The sequence below is a fragment of the Neoarius graeffei genome, chromosome 26, assembly GCF_027579695.1.
Source record: "Neoarius graeffei isolate fNeoGra1 chromosome 26, fNeoGra1.pri, whole genome shotgun sequence".
In the NCBI taxonomy this organism is placed as follows: domain Eukaryota; kingdom Metazoa; phylum Chordata; class Actinopteri; order Siluriformes; family Ariidae; genus Neoarius; species Neoarius graeffei.
Window position 1 is genome coordinate 25,380,004 of NC_083594.1, and position 19,401 is coordinate 25,399,404.

Sequence of the window (19,401 nt, forward strand, 5' to 3'; positions counted from 1 at the left end):
CTTCTGGCCCCTGGCTGCGCCTAGAAATTCTGTCCATAAAAATTATGAACAGAACCGGTGACAAAGGGCAGCCCTGCCGGAGTCCAACATGCACTGGGAACAGGTCTGACTTACTGCCGGCAATGCGAACCAGACTCCTGCTCCGTTCGTACAGGGACCGGACAGCCCTTAGCAAAGAGCCCCGAACCCCATACTCCCGAAGCACCCCCCACAGAATACTACGGGGGACACGGTCGAATGCCTTCTCCAGATCCACAAAGCACATGTGGACTGGTTGGGCAAACTCCCATGAACCCTCGAGCACCCTATGAAGGGTATAGAGCTGGTCCAGTGTTCCGCGACCAGGACGAAAACCGCATTGTTCCTCCTGGATCCGAGGTTCGACTATTGGTCGAATTCTCCTCTCCAGTACCCTGGAGTAAACCTTCCCGGGGAGGCTGAGAAGTGTGATTCCCCTATAATTGGGGCACACTCTCCGGTCCCCTTTCTTAAAAAGAGGGACCACCACCCCAGTCTGCCACTCCAGAGGCACTGTCCCTGACCGCCACGCGATGTTGCAGAGGCGTGTCAACCAAGACAGCCCCACAACATCCAGAGACTTGAGATACTCAGGGCGGATCTCATCCACCCCCGGTGCCTTGCCACCGAGGAGCTTGCAAACCACCTCAGTGACTTCGGCTTGGGTAATGTACGAGTCCACCTCTGAGTCATCAGCCTCAGTCTCCTCAGTGGAAGACATGACGGTGGGATTGAGGAGATCCTCAAAGTATTCCTTCCACCGCCCGACAATGTCCCCAGTCGAGGTCAACAGCTCCCCACCCGCACTGTAAACAGTGTTGGCAGAGTACTGCTTCCCCCTCCTGAGGCGCCGGACGGTTTGCCAGAATTTCTTCGAGGCCGACCGATAGTCCTTCTCCATGGCCTCCCCGAACTCCTCCCAGTTCCGAGTTTTTGCCTCCGCAACTGCCCGAGCTGCAGCACGCCTGGCCTGCCGATACCCGTCAGCTGCCTCGGGAGTCCTGGAGGTTAACATGGCCCGATAGGACTCCTTCTTCAGCTTGACGGCATCCCTTACTTCTGGTGTCCACCACCGGGTTCGGGGATTGCCGCCACGACAGGCACCGGAGACCTTGCGGCCACAGCTCTGAACAGCTGCGTCCACAATGGTTCACCACCCACAGAGGTAGCAGTAGGGGACTGGTGCAATGTGGATTGGGTGGCAGTCGAAGGCAGGGGCCTCGACGACCTGATCCCCGGACACAGCGGCTGGCTGTTGGGACATGGAATGTCACCTCCAATATAATATACTCAGCATAAACATTTTAAATAGATTCTATATTTTTGGTCCATCTGTGACATATTACTAAAGTAGCCTATTTACTGTTGTTGATGTGGGTCACTTGCTGTTAGCCAATTCACTTTCTCGTACCAGGAGAGCTGAAAGGAACGAGTATTATTCCCTACCTTTTTCACCAAGTCAATTTGAGGCGTTGGTCTCTTTTAATATTAATTTTTTCCTTGAAAGGAAGACTGGCAAATGGCTTCGCCAGAATTAAATCAGCAATGCTTGGCATCCGTGCGCAGCTTTCTTGCTAGCTGACTAGCCCGTTCAAGTTCAGTCACTCAAATAAACGAAATTTCTGGAACCAAGATAGCAAACTTGACACTATATTTACACTTTATTTACAATGAAAATATATACAAACTAAAAAAGCTGGTAGAAACCGTATGTAATGAATGAAATCGAAATGTAAGCTGATCTCTTACAATACACCACAGCACTTGCGAATCCCCATGGGACTGAACTGAGCTTCACCGTTGCCTGTCTATATTTGAAACGAGCTGTCAATCAAAGAAAATATCCGGCCGCTTTCACCAATCACCAGTCTCCTCGCGGAAACTGCCATGTCCCTCCCATGTGAGGCTCGGAGTCCGTAGGTGGGCGTTTTCGCAGTATTTGTCCAATAATCGTCTTGCATTTTGAGATTGAAAAGCGCAGAGCTCCTAAATGCCATTGAAGTCCACTGAGGCTGCGCTGCATCGCGCTGTCACGAGGGGGAGAAACTCACACGCACATTAAAGTTATAAGGGCATTTTTAGAGGAGGCTGAGCCTCCCTCGTTGTCTTAGAGCAATCGCCCGTGATACATGTATTGAATAACAACACACAGCCACGTACCCTGGCTCGTTCTCTTTTGGCAAAGGCACCACCGGACTTTCGCTTTTTGACCGCCCCTTCGGGGGTCTGCTGTCATCTGTTTCTCTTTTGACAGATTGATTCGGCCCGGGCCTGTCAAATAACGTTGGCACAGCTGACTCCTCCAACACCAGTGGATAAGTTGGATCAAACGTTCTTCGAGTTCTGGGCGACAAAGTGAAACAGTGCTCCTCGAAATGTGCTGAACAGAGACGTGACCATTTTGTTGACTTCCAGTTCGCACCTGTTTTGGAAACGTTTCTTTCCCACTCTTTTGCTATTTCAGGGTGTTTTTTCCAAGGAAAGGAATGGAGTTTCACTCCTTCCGACGTGGTGTTAGAACACCCGTAAGCCACACATATAATCCCTTTGCGGTTAGACGCCATTTAACTTTTTCACGCAAGGAAATCACAACAAAACCACAGCTCAATATCACAAGACTTGTGAGAACTGAACCAACATAGTGACTTGTAAACCAAAACGTCACACTGATGTGACGTCACTTCCGGCATCTCTGAATGAGCCCAGTTCATATCCAGGTCAATCTCCCTGCGCGAAATTTAAAATTACTTCTGATGTTTAAAATGGACAGTTAAACCAAGAATTAAAACCAGAATTTATCTTTGGAGTCATGTTTGTTTACAAATTAATACGAAATGACTGTCAGTGGGTCTTTTAAATATCATCAGATTTTCACACAAGTCAAAAAAGTAAAGAAAACCCAATCACAAATGAGACAAAAATATCATGCTTGGTCACTTATTTATTGAGGAACATTACAAATATTACATATTAGTGAGTAGCAAAAGTTTGTGAACCTCCATGATTAGCAGTTAATTTGAAGGTGAAATTAGTCAGGTGTTTTCAATCACTGATGTGATAATCAGGTATGAGTGGGGGCCCTGCTTTATTTAAAGAACAGGGATCTCTAAAAGTCTGTTCTTCATAAATGTTTGTGGAAGTTTATCATGGCACAAAGAGAATTTCTGAGGACCTCAGCAAAAGGGTTGTTGATGCTCATCAGGCTGGAACAGATTATAAACCATCTCTAAAGAGTTTGGGCTCACCACTCCACAAGCAGACAGATGGAAGAAATTAAAAATCACTGTTACCCTCACCAGGACTGGTCGATCAACAAAGATTACTCCAACAGCAAGGCATGTAATAGTCGGCAAAGTTACAAAGGAACCCAGGGTAACTTCTAAGCAACTAAAGGCCTCTCTCACATTGGCTAAAATTAATGTCCATAATTCCACCATCAGGAGACCACTGAACGATAATGGTGTGCATGGTAGGGTTGCAAGGGGAAAGCTACTGCTCTCCAAAAATAACACTGCTGCCTGACTACAGTTTGCGAAAGATCACATGACAAGCCAGAAGGTTATTGGAAACTTTTATGGACCACAACTGGGACCAAAATATAACTTTTGTTTTAAATGAGCAGCAGTATGTATGGAGAAAGGAAAACACTACATTCCAGTATAAGAACCTTATCCCATCTGTGAAACATGGTGGTGGTAATATTGTGACTGTGGCCTATTTTGCTGCACCTGGGCAAGGACGGCTTGCCGTCATTGATGAACAATAAATTCTGAATTATTCCAGTGAATTCTAAAGGAAAATATCAGGACATCTGTCCATGAACTGAATCTCAAGAGAAAGTGGATTTTGTAGCAAGACAATGACCCTAAGCACACAAGTCATTCTACCAAAGAATGGATAAGAAAATAATGTTTTGGAATGGCCGTGTCAATGTCCTGACCTTAATCCAACTTGAACGAACAGTTCATATGAGGAAACCCAACAAAATCCCAGAGTTGAAACTGCTCTATACAGAAGAATGGGCTAAAATCACTCCAAGCTAATGTGCAGGACTGATCAACAGTTACTGGAAATTTTTAGTTGTAGTTATTGTTGCACAAGGAGTCAAACCAGATACTGAAAGCAAAGGTTCACATACTTTTGCCACTTACTGATATGTAATTGTAGCGGTTCGTGTAGAAGGGTGGAGCACAGAAGACGGCAGGACAGAGATCGGGTTGACAGAGCGTTTTATTGCCACACTTTTCAGTCTAACAACTAGTATGCACTTTACAGACACACACACACACACACTCGGCGTCTGGTTCGGGAAGAGCTCCCTCTGCTCTCGCTCTCCCTCCTTAAGTAGGGCGCGGTCACTGGGAAGACACACAAACACAGGTTAATTGCTCTCAGGTGTAGTGATTCTGCCACTTACCTTCCCTGACTCCGCCCCCGTCACAGACCAGCGCTTGACCACGCCCCCGCTGCCACATACCCCCACCGCCCGACTCAGGCCGGGCGGCCATCTGGCCTGCAGCCGACTCCCCCCCCCCCCCCCCCCCCCCCCCCCCCCGCCCGACGGCGTGGTCCGAGTAGAGGGTGAAAGGGCGTCCCAGCAGGTAGTAACGGAGGGCGAGGACTGCCCACTTGATCGCCAAGCACTCTTTCTCTATGGTGCTGTAGCGCCCCTCACGCACCGACAGCTTCCTGCTGATGTACAAGACTGGGCGGTCCTCCCCCTCCACCTCCTGGGACAAAACAGCCCCCAGCCCTCTGTCCGACGCATCTGTCTGCAACATAAAGGGGAGAGAGAAGTCAGGGGAGTGTAAAAGTGGCCCCCCACAAAGTGCAGCCTTTACCTCAGAGAAAGCCCGCTGGCATTGCTCTGTCCACTGGACCAGATCTGGTGCCCCCTTTTTAGTCAGATCAGTCAGCAGGCTGGTGACGTCCAAATAATTAGGTATAAACCTACAGTAATAGCCAGCCAGCCAGCCAGCCGCAGGAACTGTCTCACCCCCTTTTTGGTCTTATTAATTTGGGGATGCACCTGCCCGTTGCCCAAGTGGAAGCCCAGATACCGTACTTCCACCCGCCCAATCGCACACTTCTTCGGGTTGGCTGTGAGCCCTGCTCGCCTCAGCGACCTAAGGACGGCCCTCAGATGTTCGAGGTGCCTCGGCCAGTCATTACTATAGACGATGTCATCTAGGTAAGCGGCTGCATAAGTGACGTGGGGGCGGAGGACCCTGTCCATCAGCCGCTGAAACGTAGCGGGCACCCCAAACAGCCCAAAAGGAAGTGTGACGAATTGGTGTAATCCGAACGGTGTGGAAAAGGCCGTTTTTTCTCGAGATAGTGGAGTCAAGGGGATCTGCCAGTATCCCTTTGTCAAATCCAGTGTCGAATAAAAGCGAGCCGTGCCTAGTCGATAGAGCAACTCATCAATCCGAGGCATTGGGTACGTGTCAAATTTAGACACCGCATTGACTTTTCTATAGTCCACACAGAACCGGACCGACCTGTCGGCCTTGGGTACCAAGACCACCGGGCTGCTCCAGTCACTGTGGAACTCCTCGATGATACCCATTTCGAGCATGGCCTCGAGTTCTGCCCGAACCACCTTTTTTTTGTGTTCGGGTAGCCTGTAAGGGCGGCTACGCACTACCACCCCCGGGGGCATCTCTATGTGGTGCTCTATGAGGTTAGTGCGACCGGGCAGGGGCGAGAACACATCCGAAAACTCAGTCTGCAACTGGGTGACCTCCGCGGGTTGGGTCGGGGAGAGGTGGTCTCCACAGGGGACCGGAGGGATACATGACGCCACTGCCCCTTTTTGAACCTCCGGCCCAAGCTCCGCCTTCTCCGGAACCACTGACACCAACACCACAGGGACCTCCTCATTCCAGAGTTTAAGCAGATTGAGGTGGTAAATCTATATCGCCCCACCCCTGTCCGCTCGCCTCACCTTGTAGTCGACGTCCCTGACTCGCCGTGTGACCTCAAAGGGTCCTTGCCACTTTGCGACCAATTTGGAGCTCGATGTGGGCAACAGTACGAGTACTTTATCTCCCGGTGCGAACTCTCTAAGGCGCGTACCCTTGTTGTACAGGCAGGTTTGCCGTTCTTGGGCCTGCCGCAAATTCTCCTGGGTCAAGTGGGTGAGGGTGTGGAGTTTTGCGCGCAGGTCCATAACGTATTGAATTTCATTTTTGCTTTGTGAGGGTCCATCCTCCCAATTTTCCCGCAGCACATGTAGAATGCCGTGCGGCTTATGCCCATATAATAATTCGAACAGGGAGAACCCCGTGGAGGCTTGGGGGACCTCTCGCACTGAAAACAGCAAGGGCTCGAGCCACTTATCCCAATTACGTGCGTCCTCACTTACGAATTTTTTAATTATATTTTTGAGGGTGCGGTTGAACCGTTCCACTAAACCGTCCGTTTGTGGGTGATACACGCTGGTGCGGATCGGCTTAATCCCCAATAACCCATACAGTTCACGCAGTGTCCATGACATAAACGTGGTGCCTTGATCAGTCAGAATCTCTTTCGGGATTCCAACTCGGGAGATAACGCGGAAGAGCGCCTCCGCAATACTGCATGCTGAGATATTGTGCAGAGGCACTGTTTCCAGGTATCGCGTTGCATAGTCCACCAGAACTAATATAAAGTAGTACCCTCGTGTCGACCGATCTAATGGCCCGATGAGATCTATCCCAACTCTTTCAAATGGGGTCTTGATTAATGGTAGAGGGCGCAAAGGCACTTTTGGAATGACCGCTGGATTTACTTACTGGCATTCACGGCATGCCGTACACCACCTACGAACATTGCCACGAATCCCCGGCCAATAGAATCGGGCCATTATTCGGGCTAGTGTCTTATCCTGCCCTAGGTGTCCAGCCATGGGATTAAAGTGAGCCGCCTAGAATGCCAATTCCCAGCGGCTCTTTGGAATTAAAAGCTGCGTGACTTGCTCTTTCGTCTGAGTGTCCTGCGTCACTCGGTATAATCTATCCTTCATAATAGAGAAATAGGGGAAGGACGGGGTGGCGTTCGGCAGGAGTGTTTGACCATCGATTACTCTCACTTGGTCAAACGTATGCCGCAGAGTCTCGTCTCGCGACTGTTCTAACGGGAAATCCATGAGGGATTCCCCGAGAGAGAGAAAGGAGGAGCCTGTGGCTCCTCACTCTGCCGTGGAGGTGACGTAGACGGCTCTGTGACAGCTGCTCCCACCAAGGTGACACCAGGACCTCCCTCTGCTGAAGTACGGCAGGACCCACTCTCCACTAAACGGCTCATCAACTCCCTGAATCCCGGCCAATCAGTCCCCAAAATTATCGAGTGGGTGAGGCGAAGTTGAGTGGGAGGATTAACCGCCACCTTTACTATGAATTTTTCCCCTCGGAAAAAAACGTGGACCGACACCAAAGGGTAGCTGTGAACATCCCTGTGCACACACAACACCTTCACCCCTTGTGCTCCCCCCAATGCTTCGTTTTGCACCAGGCTTTGGTGAATTGAGGTTTGATTACACCCGGAATCCACCAACGCCTGATATGTATCCCCTTGAATACTCACCGGTATGCGATACGCTCCGGCCCGATCGCGGGCGGCCTCTGGCGCGTCGGGGATCCGAACCACCGCGCCCACCTCCATTGCTGTGCACTGCTGTTGGAGGTGGCCCGGCTCCCCGCAGAGCCAGCAAACCGGCCCGGGCTTCCTATCTGCACCGGTGTTCTGGGGCTCACTCACCTGAGGTGGGGGAGAGACAGACACAGAAGGGAGAAACGGGAGGGCACCGTGGGTGCGGCGGGCCGGCTGGGGTGGTGCTGGCCCCCGCCTCCGCGGTGGGGGAAGGGGGCAAGGATGGGACACAGGAGGAGGGAGAGAGAGCGAAGAGAAGAGGCTGTCTGCTGTCCTGCCGCCGGAACAGCCACCAAATGGTCCTCCGCCAGCTCGATGGCCTGATCCAGCAACGCCGAGCGGTGGCACAGGACCCACTCCGCGGTTTCTGTTGGCAAGCTCACGATGAACTGCTCCAGCACCACCTGGTTGATGATCCCCTCGGCGTCACAGTTGTCGGCCCTCAGCCACCGCCAGCAGGCGTCCTGGAGTTGCTGGCCAAACGCGAACGGCTGGCTGACTTCCTCCAAGCACAAAGCGCGGAAGTGCTGGCGCTGCTGTTCGGAGGTGCGCCCCACACGCTGGAGGATGGCCTGGCGGAGGTCCACGTAGGCCAGCCGATGGTCGGTGGGGAGCTGTAGCGCGGCCAGCTGCGCCTCTCCCGTTAGCAGGGGGAGGAGGCGCGCCGCGCGCTGATCCATCGGCCACCCCAAGGTCTCCGCGACTTGCTCAAAGAGCGTGATGAAAGCCTCGGGGTCATCCTGCGGGCCCATCTTTGTCAGGGTGAGGGGGGACGGGCCCGCGGTGAAAGCGTCAGTAGTCCCTGCCGACGCGAGGAGGTGCCGGAACGCCTGTTGATCCTCTTGCTGGGCCAACACCAGGGCCTCGAAACGCTACTCCTGCTCCTTACGGAGCGTGACTAGCACCTGGTGCTGGCTTTGCTGGGCCGTGGTGAGGGCGTGGACCAGGTCGGCGAACGGGGAAGACTCCATGGGGCGGTTCGGCATCTGTGCTCCAGGTCCCGGGTTTCGGCACCACTGTAGCGGTTCGTGTAGAAGGGTGGAGCACAGAAGACGGCAGGACAGAGATCGGGTTGACAGAGCATTTTATTGCCACACTTTTCAGTCTAACAACTAGTATGCACTTTACAGACACACACACACACACTCGGCGTCTGGTTCGGGAAGAGCTCCCTTTGCTCTCGCTCTCCCTCCTTAAGTAGGGCGCGGTCACTGGGAAGACACACAAACACAGGTTAATTGCTCTCAGGTGTAGTGATTCTGCCACTTACCTTCCCTGACTCCGCCCCCCTGTCACAGACCAGCGCTTGACCATGCCCCCGCTGCCACAGTAATATAGAATCATTTTCTTTAATAAATAAATGACAAAATATAATGTTTGTCTCATTTGTTTAACTGGGTTTTCTTTATCTACTTTTAGGACTTGTGTCAAAATCTGATGATTTAGGTCACATTTATGCAGAAATCTAGATAATCTAAAGGGTTTGCAAACTTTTAAGCACCAATGCATCAAGCCCTTTTTCAACACTGAACATTAAATTTCAGTTTGCCTTTTTCATTTATTATCCACTGTTAACTATAAATACAAATTATGTAAATACGAATATGAATGGGGCGGCTAGCACTATGACCTCATAGCAAGAAGGTTCCGGGTTCGCACTTCATGGCCAACAGGGACCTAAGTAGAGTTTGCATGTTCTCTCCATGTCTGTGTAGCTTTCCTCCGGGTGTTCCAGTTTCTTCCCACAGTTCAAAGACATGCAGATAAGGTAAAAATACCCAGCCAGCCACTGGAGTTGCACAAGCCAGTGCATACTTAGTGCTGGTCCCAAGCCCAGACAGATTTAGGGAGGGTTGCCTCAGGAAGGGCATCTGGTGTAAAAACCTATGCCAACTCAAATATGCAGCTCACAAATTGGGAAGGATGATCTGCTCCTTACGGGAGCAGTTGAAAGAAGAAGAACCTAACTATAAATGTGAAAAGCAAATGTTGACAATTAAAAGGTTCAGCTATACTGACAGCTTCTCAGATATACAGTATAGACAAGCTATCATTATATCCTCAGTGTGTATAGATTTAGAATAATTTGACTCAATTCAGTTGAGTTGTTGCACTCTCCACTAGGAGGAAGTAGGACGTAAATCACATCTCTGCAATTTTTCGATTTCCCATATGAAATGACTGGCTTGAAGTTGAAACACATGCTCATTCCCCATCTGTTGAGGTAATATGGTGATCTGGAACACAAGGCTCAAGAACACAATAGCATTGGACTGTGACAATTTATCTGACTTTTTTTTTTTTTTTTTTTTTTTAAATCTGGCATCCTTTAAGTAAGGCCAGCACACCTAAACAAAGGAAGCATACAACAAGATTGTCCAGGTTTTAGACTTGGCCAGATTCACTGGCAGAATTGTGAAGAGCAGTATTAACAAAGATAATGTTATGCAAAATGGGTTGGAAGAAGGACATTACAAAGTGGCAAAAGCTGTCAAATGGACTACCATCAAAAGTTGGGTTTCCATTGTAGTGTTGCGTAAAAGAGAAGCAATTTAAAAAAAAAGCCAACAAAACAATTGCGAATGGTCTGTTTCCACTGAGTGATGTTATCTGATTAAAGCTGGATTTGCTCCTGCTGCAATACTCATTTGGATCTCCAAGACCTGATATTTGGCATGAGATTGACTGCATCATTTACAGGTTTTTAGTTTGCCATTTTGAATTGTGCTTTATACAGGTTAATAGAAACACAGCTAAAGAAAGTCACACATTTTGCTGGCATAAACATTTGGGATTATTTGGAACAGGAATGTAACAGGTATCAGCACCTATAATTAGGGATTAATCAATCAACATTACCTGTACAAATTTTTCACTGCCAGTTCAAATTGTGATTTATAATATGAGCAACATCAGGGATGGACATAGATGCAAAATGAGTCTTGTAGATGTTATTGCTAATTCAGTGTAGGGTTGTGATTTTAACTTAAGTGCATGGCTGTTGCTGTTTTAACTAGTGCTCTTGAGCAGAATGTTAATCATTACTCAGTATAGTGGCTCTAAAGAGCACAGATATTTGTAAAGCTACATACTGCTCCTAAATATCACAGCCATTTGATTGGGCAATTTAAACACACACACCAGGAAGTTGCCTCAGCATTTCTTCCATTATGGTTATTCAAAAACAAACTCCTCAGACCAATTCAAGGCAGCACGGTGGTGTAATGGTTAGCACTGTCGCCTCACAGCAAGAAGGCTCCAGGTTTGAACCTTGCAGCTGACTGGGGCCTTTCTGTGTGGCATTTTGCATGTATTTCCCCGTGTCTGCGTGGGTTTCCTCCGGGTAGTCCGGTTTCCCCCACAGTTCAGAGACATGCAGATTGTACCGTACAATGGGGCCACTGTAATTGGCTCAAGCTGTAGTGGTTTCCAAGCCATAATGTATGTACATATATAGATCTTGCTATGGCAAAAAGCTAATAAATTAAATTTAAAAAATTAAATTAATTCCTGAAGTAATCTTGAGGATCAAAATTGTCCTTATAGAGATTAATGTTACATTACATAGAATATGTACTTCTGCTTCCAAATGCTTCTGCCACCTAGCTCTGAGTTCATGGAAATCATGAGTTGTGATGCAACCACCTTTTGCATAGAACAAGCTGAACACATGAAACTGATTGTCAGTGATGTAAGATGATTTGAATCATATAGATGGTTGGGCAATCAGATTTTAATCCAGCAAACAAGAGTCATATTTGACCACAAACGTAAATCAATGTGGTTCAAAAAGGTTTAAAGGACAGTGGAATTCCCTTTATACATTCTACATGAAAATGACTTTAAAATTTGGTAGTATTTGCTCTACCTCAACATAATAAAAAGCAAACAAAACTACATGACCTCTGTGAGGGAGCAGTGTATTATCCCTTCTGTCACTCCTGAGGATGGTAGCTTCTTTTCCTAAACAACAACAGCCTTATCACCTTTGTTTATGCATTTTATCCCAGTCTCTTCTATTCATCCTAAGAATGGATAGGAGAAGGAAAATATGCAAATACATTGGCTGCTGTAAACCATACACAGATATAGACAATCACTTTTGACCTGCTTATTCTCCACAACACAGCCAGTTCTCAACTGCTACCCCCCGGCCACAGCGAGACTATTCGTCCTATTCTGTTCATCTTTACTCATCCCATCCCACTTCACTCAGCCCATCTCCCCCCTCATTCATGCCAATCCGCACTTGTCAGCCCAAACTCTCTTAACATATCCCACCTTCTTCATTCTCCCATTTCCCTCCCCATTCATACTAAGCCCCTCTCATTCATTTCAACTCCTCTCTCACACAACCCATTACTCATCAATCCCAACTCCTTCCCTCATTTATGTGAATCCCTTCTCCCTGTTCATCACACTTTCTCACATCTGAATGCTCCACCAGCTGTCATCACAAGCTACTGTGATCTCACTCAGATACCAAATACAAAGAAATCAGGCATATGTCACTCCCATAGACCACATCCTGGTGCCGCTTTAGAAACCCTCAAGTCTGCAGGTTATAGATCTGATTCAAGCCCTACTCTTATGAACCTGAAGCCCACCACAAGTGCATTTTCATCAATCGACCAACCAGCATGACCAAGATTCCACTTTACTCACTGTGGCTGAGGGGGTGCGGTGGAGGGCTGGTTGTGTTGTGGAGAATAAGCGGGTAATATAAGTGATGTCTACACCTGTGTATGGTTTACAGCAGCCTATTTATGTGTGTATTTCCTTCTCAGCAGGCTGCCAATGTCAAAGATTGACATGAATGTATCTGCTCTGACCAGAGTTGAAATTGAGCTAGACAGCAAGAGTCTGCAAGTGCTTTTGTGTTTTTTTTTTTGTTGTTTTTTTTGTGTGCGTATGCACTTAAGAGCTCTGAAAGTCATAAAGCTGAAAAATGACCATTAATAAAATCAACAGCTACTGTACGCTACCGTTTGTATCCCCAGCCTCCTGCATCCTTATTTTACACTCCATCCACAAAGGTTGTCATGTCCACATTGAAAGGAACTGTTAAGATTCTACAGATAGCCAAAAAATAGAATTTTCATCCTTACTAAATTCACTGTTCCCACTTTCCAATGTTAGCCAGAGAAGGATGCACTCTCCTGCTGAGCAGTGGGCCCTCCCAAGGATTCTTGCTTCCAGCTCTGTGAGAGAGGTTTTTCTTAGTCTTTGTTGCCTCGGGCATACCGTACTCACCAGGAGTTAAGGCTCTACAGTTTTCTGTCTGATATAATTAAATTACAGAAATATAAAGGTATAAATGTAACTCTTCATCCTTACATGGTCATGTCTATTCCTATTTTTTTCCTCAACATCACTTCACTAGCCCCCTTTTGTTACCCAGGAGATTTCATCTTGCACAAGGATCTCTCTGAGAAATTGGGTTTTGTCTCTCCTTCAGCTCTGGCACTGTCTCCCTCTTGAATCAGGCAATCCTTCAGCCCAGGAGAAACAATCATCTTTGCTGCATTTTGATTGCCCATAGTCAGATCCAAAAGTATTTGGACAAAACAAAAAATTTTGTAATTTTGCTTTTGTATACAACCACAATGGATCTGAAATGAAGCCATCAAGTGTATAATTTTAGCTTTAATTCAAGGGATATATATATATATATATATATATATATATATATATATATATATATATAAATAAAAAATATGCGCACACACATGTATGCATGTGTTAGCACTGTCGCCTCACAGCAAGGTCCTGGGTTTGAGCCCAGTGGCTGACAAGGGCCTTTCTGTGTGGAGTTTGCATGTTCTCCCTGTGTCTGTGTGGGTTTCCTTTGGGTGCCCTCAGGCTCGGACTGGTAATCTGTGATTTTGGGCATTATCCCGGTGGGCCGCTGTACCTCAGATGTGCTTTAGGCCGGCCCTGCTCTCTACATAGCAATTACAAGTGACTACCAGCAATAGAAAATCCGCTATTACGTTTTCTACTAAGTACATCATGACTTTCGGGCGGAGCGTGCAGTTTATATACCCCTTACTTTTGATACACATCTTTGTCATGGTGGGCATGTGGCGTAATTTTATTTTTCTTCTTTTAACTGTAAAATCCTTACAACAAACTAAAACAAACTAAACTAAAAACTTTGTTGAAGCCAAACTACGATGTTCCTTTTGTATTTGGTGGATTTCTGTTCGAAGATTTTGCAAAAATGTGTAGCGGTGCATGATGGGGTAGGAATCTTTCACTGACGTCACCCGAAACCAGAAGTAAACAAACCCTGCGTCATATTGGAAGACCAACAAACTCGTGATTAGGGGGAAATAACGGCAGCGCGCGGTATGTGAACCCACAAGGCACTTGGTTCATCAAAAACCTACAATGGTAAACTTTTGTGCTGTGTTAGGGTGTTCTAACAAAGCTGATGGGAAAGGTGAAAAGAAGTCTTTCTTCAGAATACCAGCTGTGATTGAGACACAAGGGGAGCAAACCAAGGAGCTTTCTGCCAGGAGACCGAGAGAGTATTTAGCTGCTTTATGCAGAGCGGATCTGAATACTTCAAATCTACAACAGTGCAGAATATGTTCAGACCATTTTGTTACTGGTAAGTCACTAGGCTAGAGTGTTGTAGAACATTTTTTTTAATGTTTACTGAATAAAAACATCCTTAATTTTTATCACATTTGTTATATATTTCATTTCTTTCTTTTGTTTTAATTTTCCTCCCTCCATCCCTCTTTGGATTTTAAATATAGTTTTCCCCCCATGTCCAAATAATTCAAATATATATAAATAAAAACATAAGTAGTAAATTAAAAATAAATTATGAAATAAAAAAATCCATTCTCCCTTGCCCAGAGTCTTGTCTTATATGGGTCAAACCCATCAATCACAGCCAGTTTCTCCACATACCGTGCTCTTTCTGCAGATGGTAATGTACTCACATAACCAGAATTGTGTCACTTTACTCTCGCTCGTACTTTGTTTTATATTGTGAGTATGTATGTATGCATGTACTTGGTCTTCCAATATGGCGCCCTAACACAATCTCGCGGTATGGTGACGTCACGCGGTAGCCCTCTATAAATAATGGAAAGAGGTGGCAAAAAGAGAAAAGGGGGAGCGGAGAAGATTCGCGACAAAAAGCAGAAAGCTCTTCAGGCTGACGCTTCCAAGTGTTTTAAAATAGATAATTTGTTTGCTGTGGCCAGTAGTGCTACTACTAGTGTTGCTGCTAGTGTTCCCGACGTCCCTACTACAAGTTCAACAGGCAAAAATAAGGACAACGTTACTGGAGAGGTCAGTACAGGCTCAAAGCCAAGTGATGTGTATGTTGGGTCGGACTCGGAGGATTCCGTGGCCAGTGAGCAGGTCGAGGGAAAGGACGCACAGGAGATTACAGAACCCGAAGTTGTTCATCATGCTCAGATTCATGCTAGCACTTCCAGTGTTAACGTTCCTTCAGAGAGGATTATGTCTGAGGCTGAGCCTGCTATGGATTATTTCAGCCGCCCTAACCGAAACGACTGTCTCCTGTAAGGTAAGGTAAAGTAAACACACACACAAATTCTCCCGATGAGAATTTATCACGTCGACGGGACGATGTTAATTTTAATCCCCCCCCCCCCCCCCCCACACACACACACACACACACACACATTTTGGAGACACAAAAGCTTGTGTGCTTGTGCTTTGTAATATGTTCAAGGTGAAATTGAAATGACAGTGAAAGTGTGTTTTCATGGTGTTTAGGTGTCTGGTATTTGTTCACTGGGGGTTCGATGTGGATGGGTGGGTGGATGTGTGAGTGCGTGTTTGGGGGTGGTTTCGTCGGGCCAATAGTGGGCTGGTCCAGAGGAAAAATGCCAGGGCCGAAATTTGTTCCCAGTCCGACCCTGGGTGCTCTGGTTTCCCCCACAGTTCAAAGACATGCAGGTTAGGCTAATTGGTGGCTCTAAATTGACCATAGGTGTGAATGTGAGTGTAAATGATTGTGTCTGTGTCACCCCTGTGATGACCTGGTGACTTGTCCAGGGTGTACCCTGCTTCTCACCCATAGTCAGCTGAGATAGGCTCCAGCTTGCCTGTGACCTTGTATAGGATAAGTGGCTACAGTTAATGGATGGGTATATAAAAATATAACAATTTAAGGAATTACAGCCATTTTTATAGTCCATGCAATTTCATAGGCTCAAAAGTAACAGAAAAATTAACCTAATTTAAAATATAAGCAATATTTAAAATAAAAACACTTGGATAAAATCCTTTGCTGCAAGTGACTGCCTGAAGTCTGGTACTCATAGACATCACCAAATATGGTTTTGTTCCTTGAAATGCTCTGCCAGGCTTGCAGTTGCCTTCAGTCACTGCTTGTTTGTGGGCCTTTCTGCCTTGAGTTTTGTCTTAAGTAAAAAAAAAAATAAACAAATAAAAGCATGATCAATTAGGTTGACTGACTCGGCCATTTTAGAACATTCCATTTCTTTTGCCTTAAGTTCTTGGGTTGCTTTCGTGATATGTTTTGGCTCATTATCCATCTGTACTGTGGAGCCCTGTCCTATCAGTTTTGCACCATGTGAAATATTATGAACAGAAAGTATAGCTCTATATACTTCAGAATTCATCCTGCTACTTCTATCAGCAGTCACACCATCAATAAACACCAGTGACTCAGTTCCACTGGCAGACATACATGCCCATGTCCACCATGTTGGACAGTTGACGTAGCATACTTTGGTTCATGAGCCCTTCTTTTCCTTCTCCATACTCTTCTTTTCGCCATCATTCTGGTACAAGTTAATCTTGCTTTCATCTTTCCAAAGAATCTTGTTCCAAAACTGAGCAGACTTGCAAAGTCTAATCTGGCCTTTCTTTTCTTGAGTGTTACCAGTAGTTTGTATCTTGAGGTAAAACACTCTGTATTTACATTTTTGAAGTTATCTCTTGATTATAGACTTTGACAATGATAGGTCTACTTCCTCGAGAGTTTTCTTGACTTGATTTTGTGAAGGGTTTTTTTCTTCACCAAGGAAAGAGTTCTACAATCATCCACTTTAGGTGGGGTTTACATTAGACCGTATCAGCGGATCATCAGATTAACGTTTTTAAAACGATTTGCGTGCACACAGCAACACCAATACACGGATACGCTCAGCTCCGCAGGCATCCTGCGCTCCAAATCACTCCGCCCTGAACAGCGAGTGCCCTCTGGAAGGTGCGCACTCCGGCCCTGCGCAGCTCACAGAGCGCGCGAGTGTAGTGCACAAGCAGTGATTCGGGACTGAGCCGCTGTGTGTGTGATCCCAGCGCATATCACTTACCACTTGCAAGTGGAAGGATGGCAAGCCTAAAGACCATCATAACTACACAATGGGCAGTATTTGCATCAGTATTTGCAGTATTTTCATACTTTTATGCTCTTTAATGAAAGGTGATACAAGGCGGAAGTCCGCGCCATTTTTCAGCAGTCGTGTCACATGACCAACGCCAGCGAATCAGGAAGGTGGATGTCACAGTGACGTTGTCCAATGACGACGCCAGCTAGAGCTCAGCACAGCGTATCCGCGTATTCTCAATGTTTACACAGCACTGGAGCTGACATGATCTGGATTGAATACGTGGACCCTGGCGGATTCCCGTTTCCCGGCGTTTCCAGGCGGTTTAATGTAAACGGACAGTGCATCCGCGAAGAAAACGAGACAGATACGGTCTAATGTAAACTTGGCCTTAGTTGTCTTCTGTGGTCTTCCAGGCCTTTTGGTGTAATCCTTCTTTTTAAGAATGTACCAACTTGTTGAATTGGCCACTCCAAAAGTTTCTGCAATTTCGTTGATGTCTGGTTTTTTTCTTTCAGCCTAATGATGGCCTCCTTCACTTGCACCCATGAAAACTGCTTATGTCAATTGTCCAATTACTTTTGAGCCTGTGAAAATGGATGGATCGTGTAAAAATGGCTGTAACTCCTAAATGGTTAATGTGATATTTTGTTAAATACTATGAATAAAGCACTTCAGTCACATCTTGATTGCTTCATTTCAAATTCATTGTGATGGTGTACAGTGATGGCAAAATTACAAAAGTTGTGTCCCTGTTCAAATACTTATGGACCTTAGTATAAACAGACAGGCAAAATCATTGATAATTGATATATCATTCACAGTGTCAATAAGGATGCCCCACTTTATCCATCCATCCATTATCTGTAACTACTTATCCTGTGCAGGGTCACAGGCAAGCTGGAGCCTATCCCAGCTGACTATGGGCAGGATATACCCTGGACAAGTCGCCAAATCATTGCAGGGCTGACACATACAAACAGCCATTCACACCTAGGGTCAACTTGGAGCCACCAATTAGCCTAATCTACATGTCTTTGGACTGTGGAGGAAACCGGAGCACCCAGAGGAAACCCACGCAGACACGGGGAGAACATGTAAACTCCACACAGAAAGGCCCCCATCAGCCACTGGGCTCAAACCCAGAACCTTCTTGCTGTGAGGTGACCGTGCTAACCACTACACTGTCATGCCACCCTTTGCCACTTTATGCCCCACAATATTTTCTTGCCCCACACTTTCTAGAACTTCCTCAGAGTGCAAAAAAATAGCTGTCCAGAACTCTCACTTTTTATGTCATTTAGGTGAGGGCTATGCAGTGAAAGATGAAAGATGTGAGGAATAAATTTAAATATTGAATTACACTGTCAATATATGAGGCTATAACATTATTTAGCTAGCTATCAGGTTCATAGCCTATGGGTTTAACCTAAACTGTCCTGCATTTTATATACGGTCATATTTTATACACTTGGTTTTTCCAAATTGACAATCTAGTCAAGCTCTGCCATAAGCCACTCAGCACATGGTTTGAAAAAGTTTTATAGCCTATTAATAAACTGGTTGATTTCTGAATGGATCTGTAGGCCTACTCATGGTTGCACTGTATGAAACAGTTTCATTTTCTTACTCTAAGAGATGTCTGCATTACTTCACTAAGGAAAAGGTGTAACCAGTCCTGAAGATAATCATAGCTTGAAAATACAAATGCAAATCTCTAATTATGTATGTTGACATTTTTATACATATGTAACCATACACATTGAAGTAATCACACATGCACTGATTTGTCTTATGCTGATTATATATTTATTCAAAGCCAAGTATGTTGATTTTCAGTAAAGAGTAAATTAAGTTGATTCTATTAAAAATAATGAGAAATTGATTTATGAATGATCATAATTACAGTAAACAAGTAAAATATAGTAAATACATTGCGGTTGCTTATACTGAAAGTTTTTTTTTTCTACTAAATAACAGACCTATTCAAAAAGTGTACAACCCCAATTGTGTACATTTGGGAGACAGTGTAAAACGTAAATAAAAAACAGAATATGATGATTTGCAAATCTTGGAAACACTATATTTCATTGAAAATAGTACAAAGAAAACATATCTAATATTGAAACAGAAATGTTATTGTTTTATGAAAAAATATATGCTCATTTTGAATTTAATGTCAGCAACACGTTTCAAAAAATTTGTGATGGGGCAACAAAAGACTGAAAAAGTTGTGTAATGCTAAAAAAAAATATTTGGTTAATTGGCAACAGGACAGTAACATAATTGGGTATAAAAAGAGCATCCCAGAAATGTTGAGTCTCTCAGAAGTAAAGATGGGGAGAGGTTCACCGCTCTGTGAAAGACTGCGTGGGAAAACAGTACAACAATTTAAGAATAATGT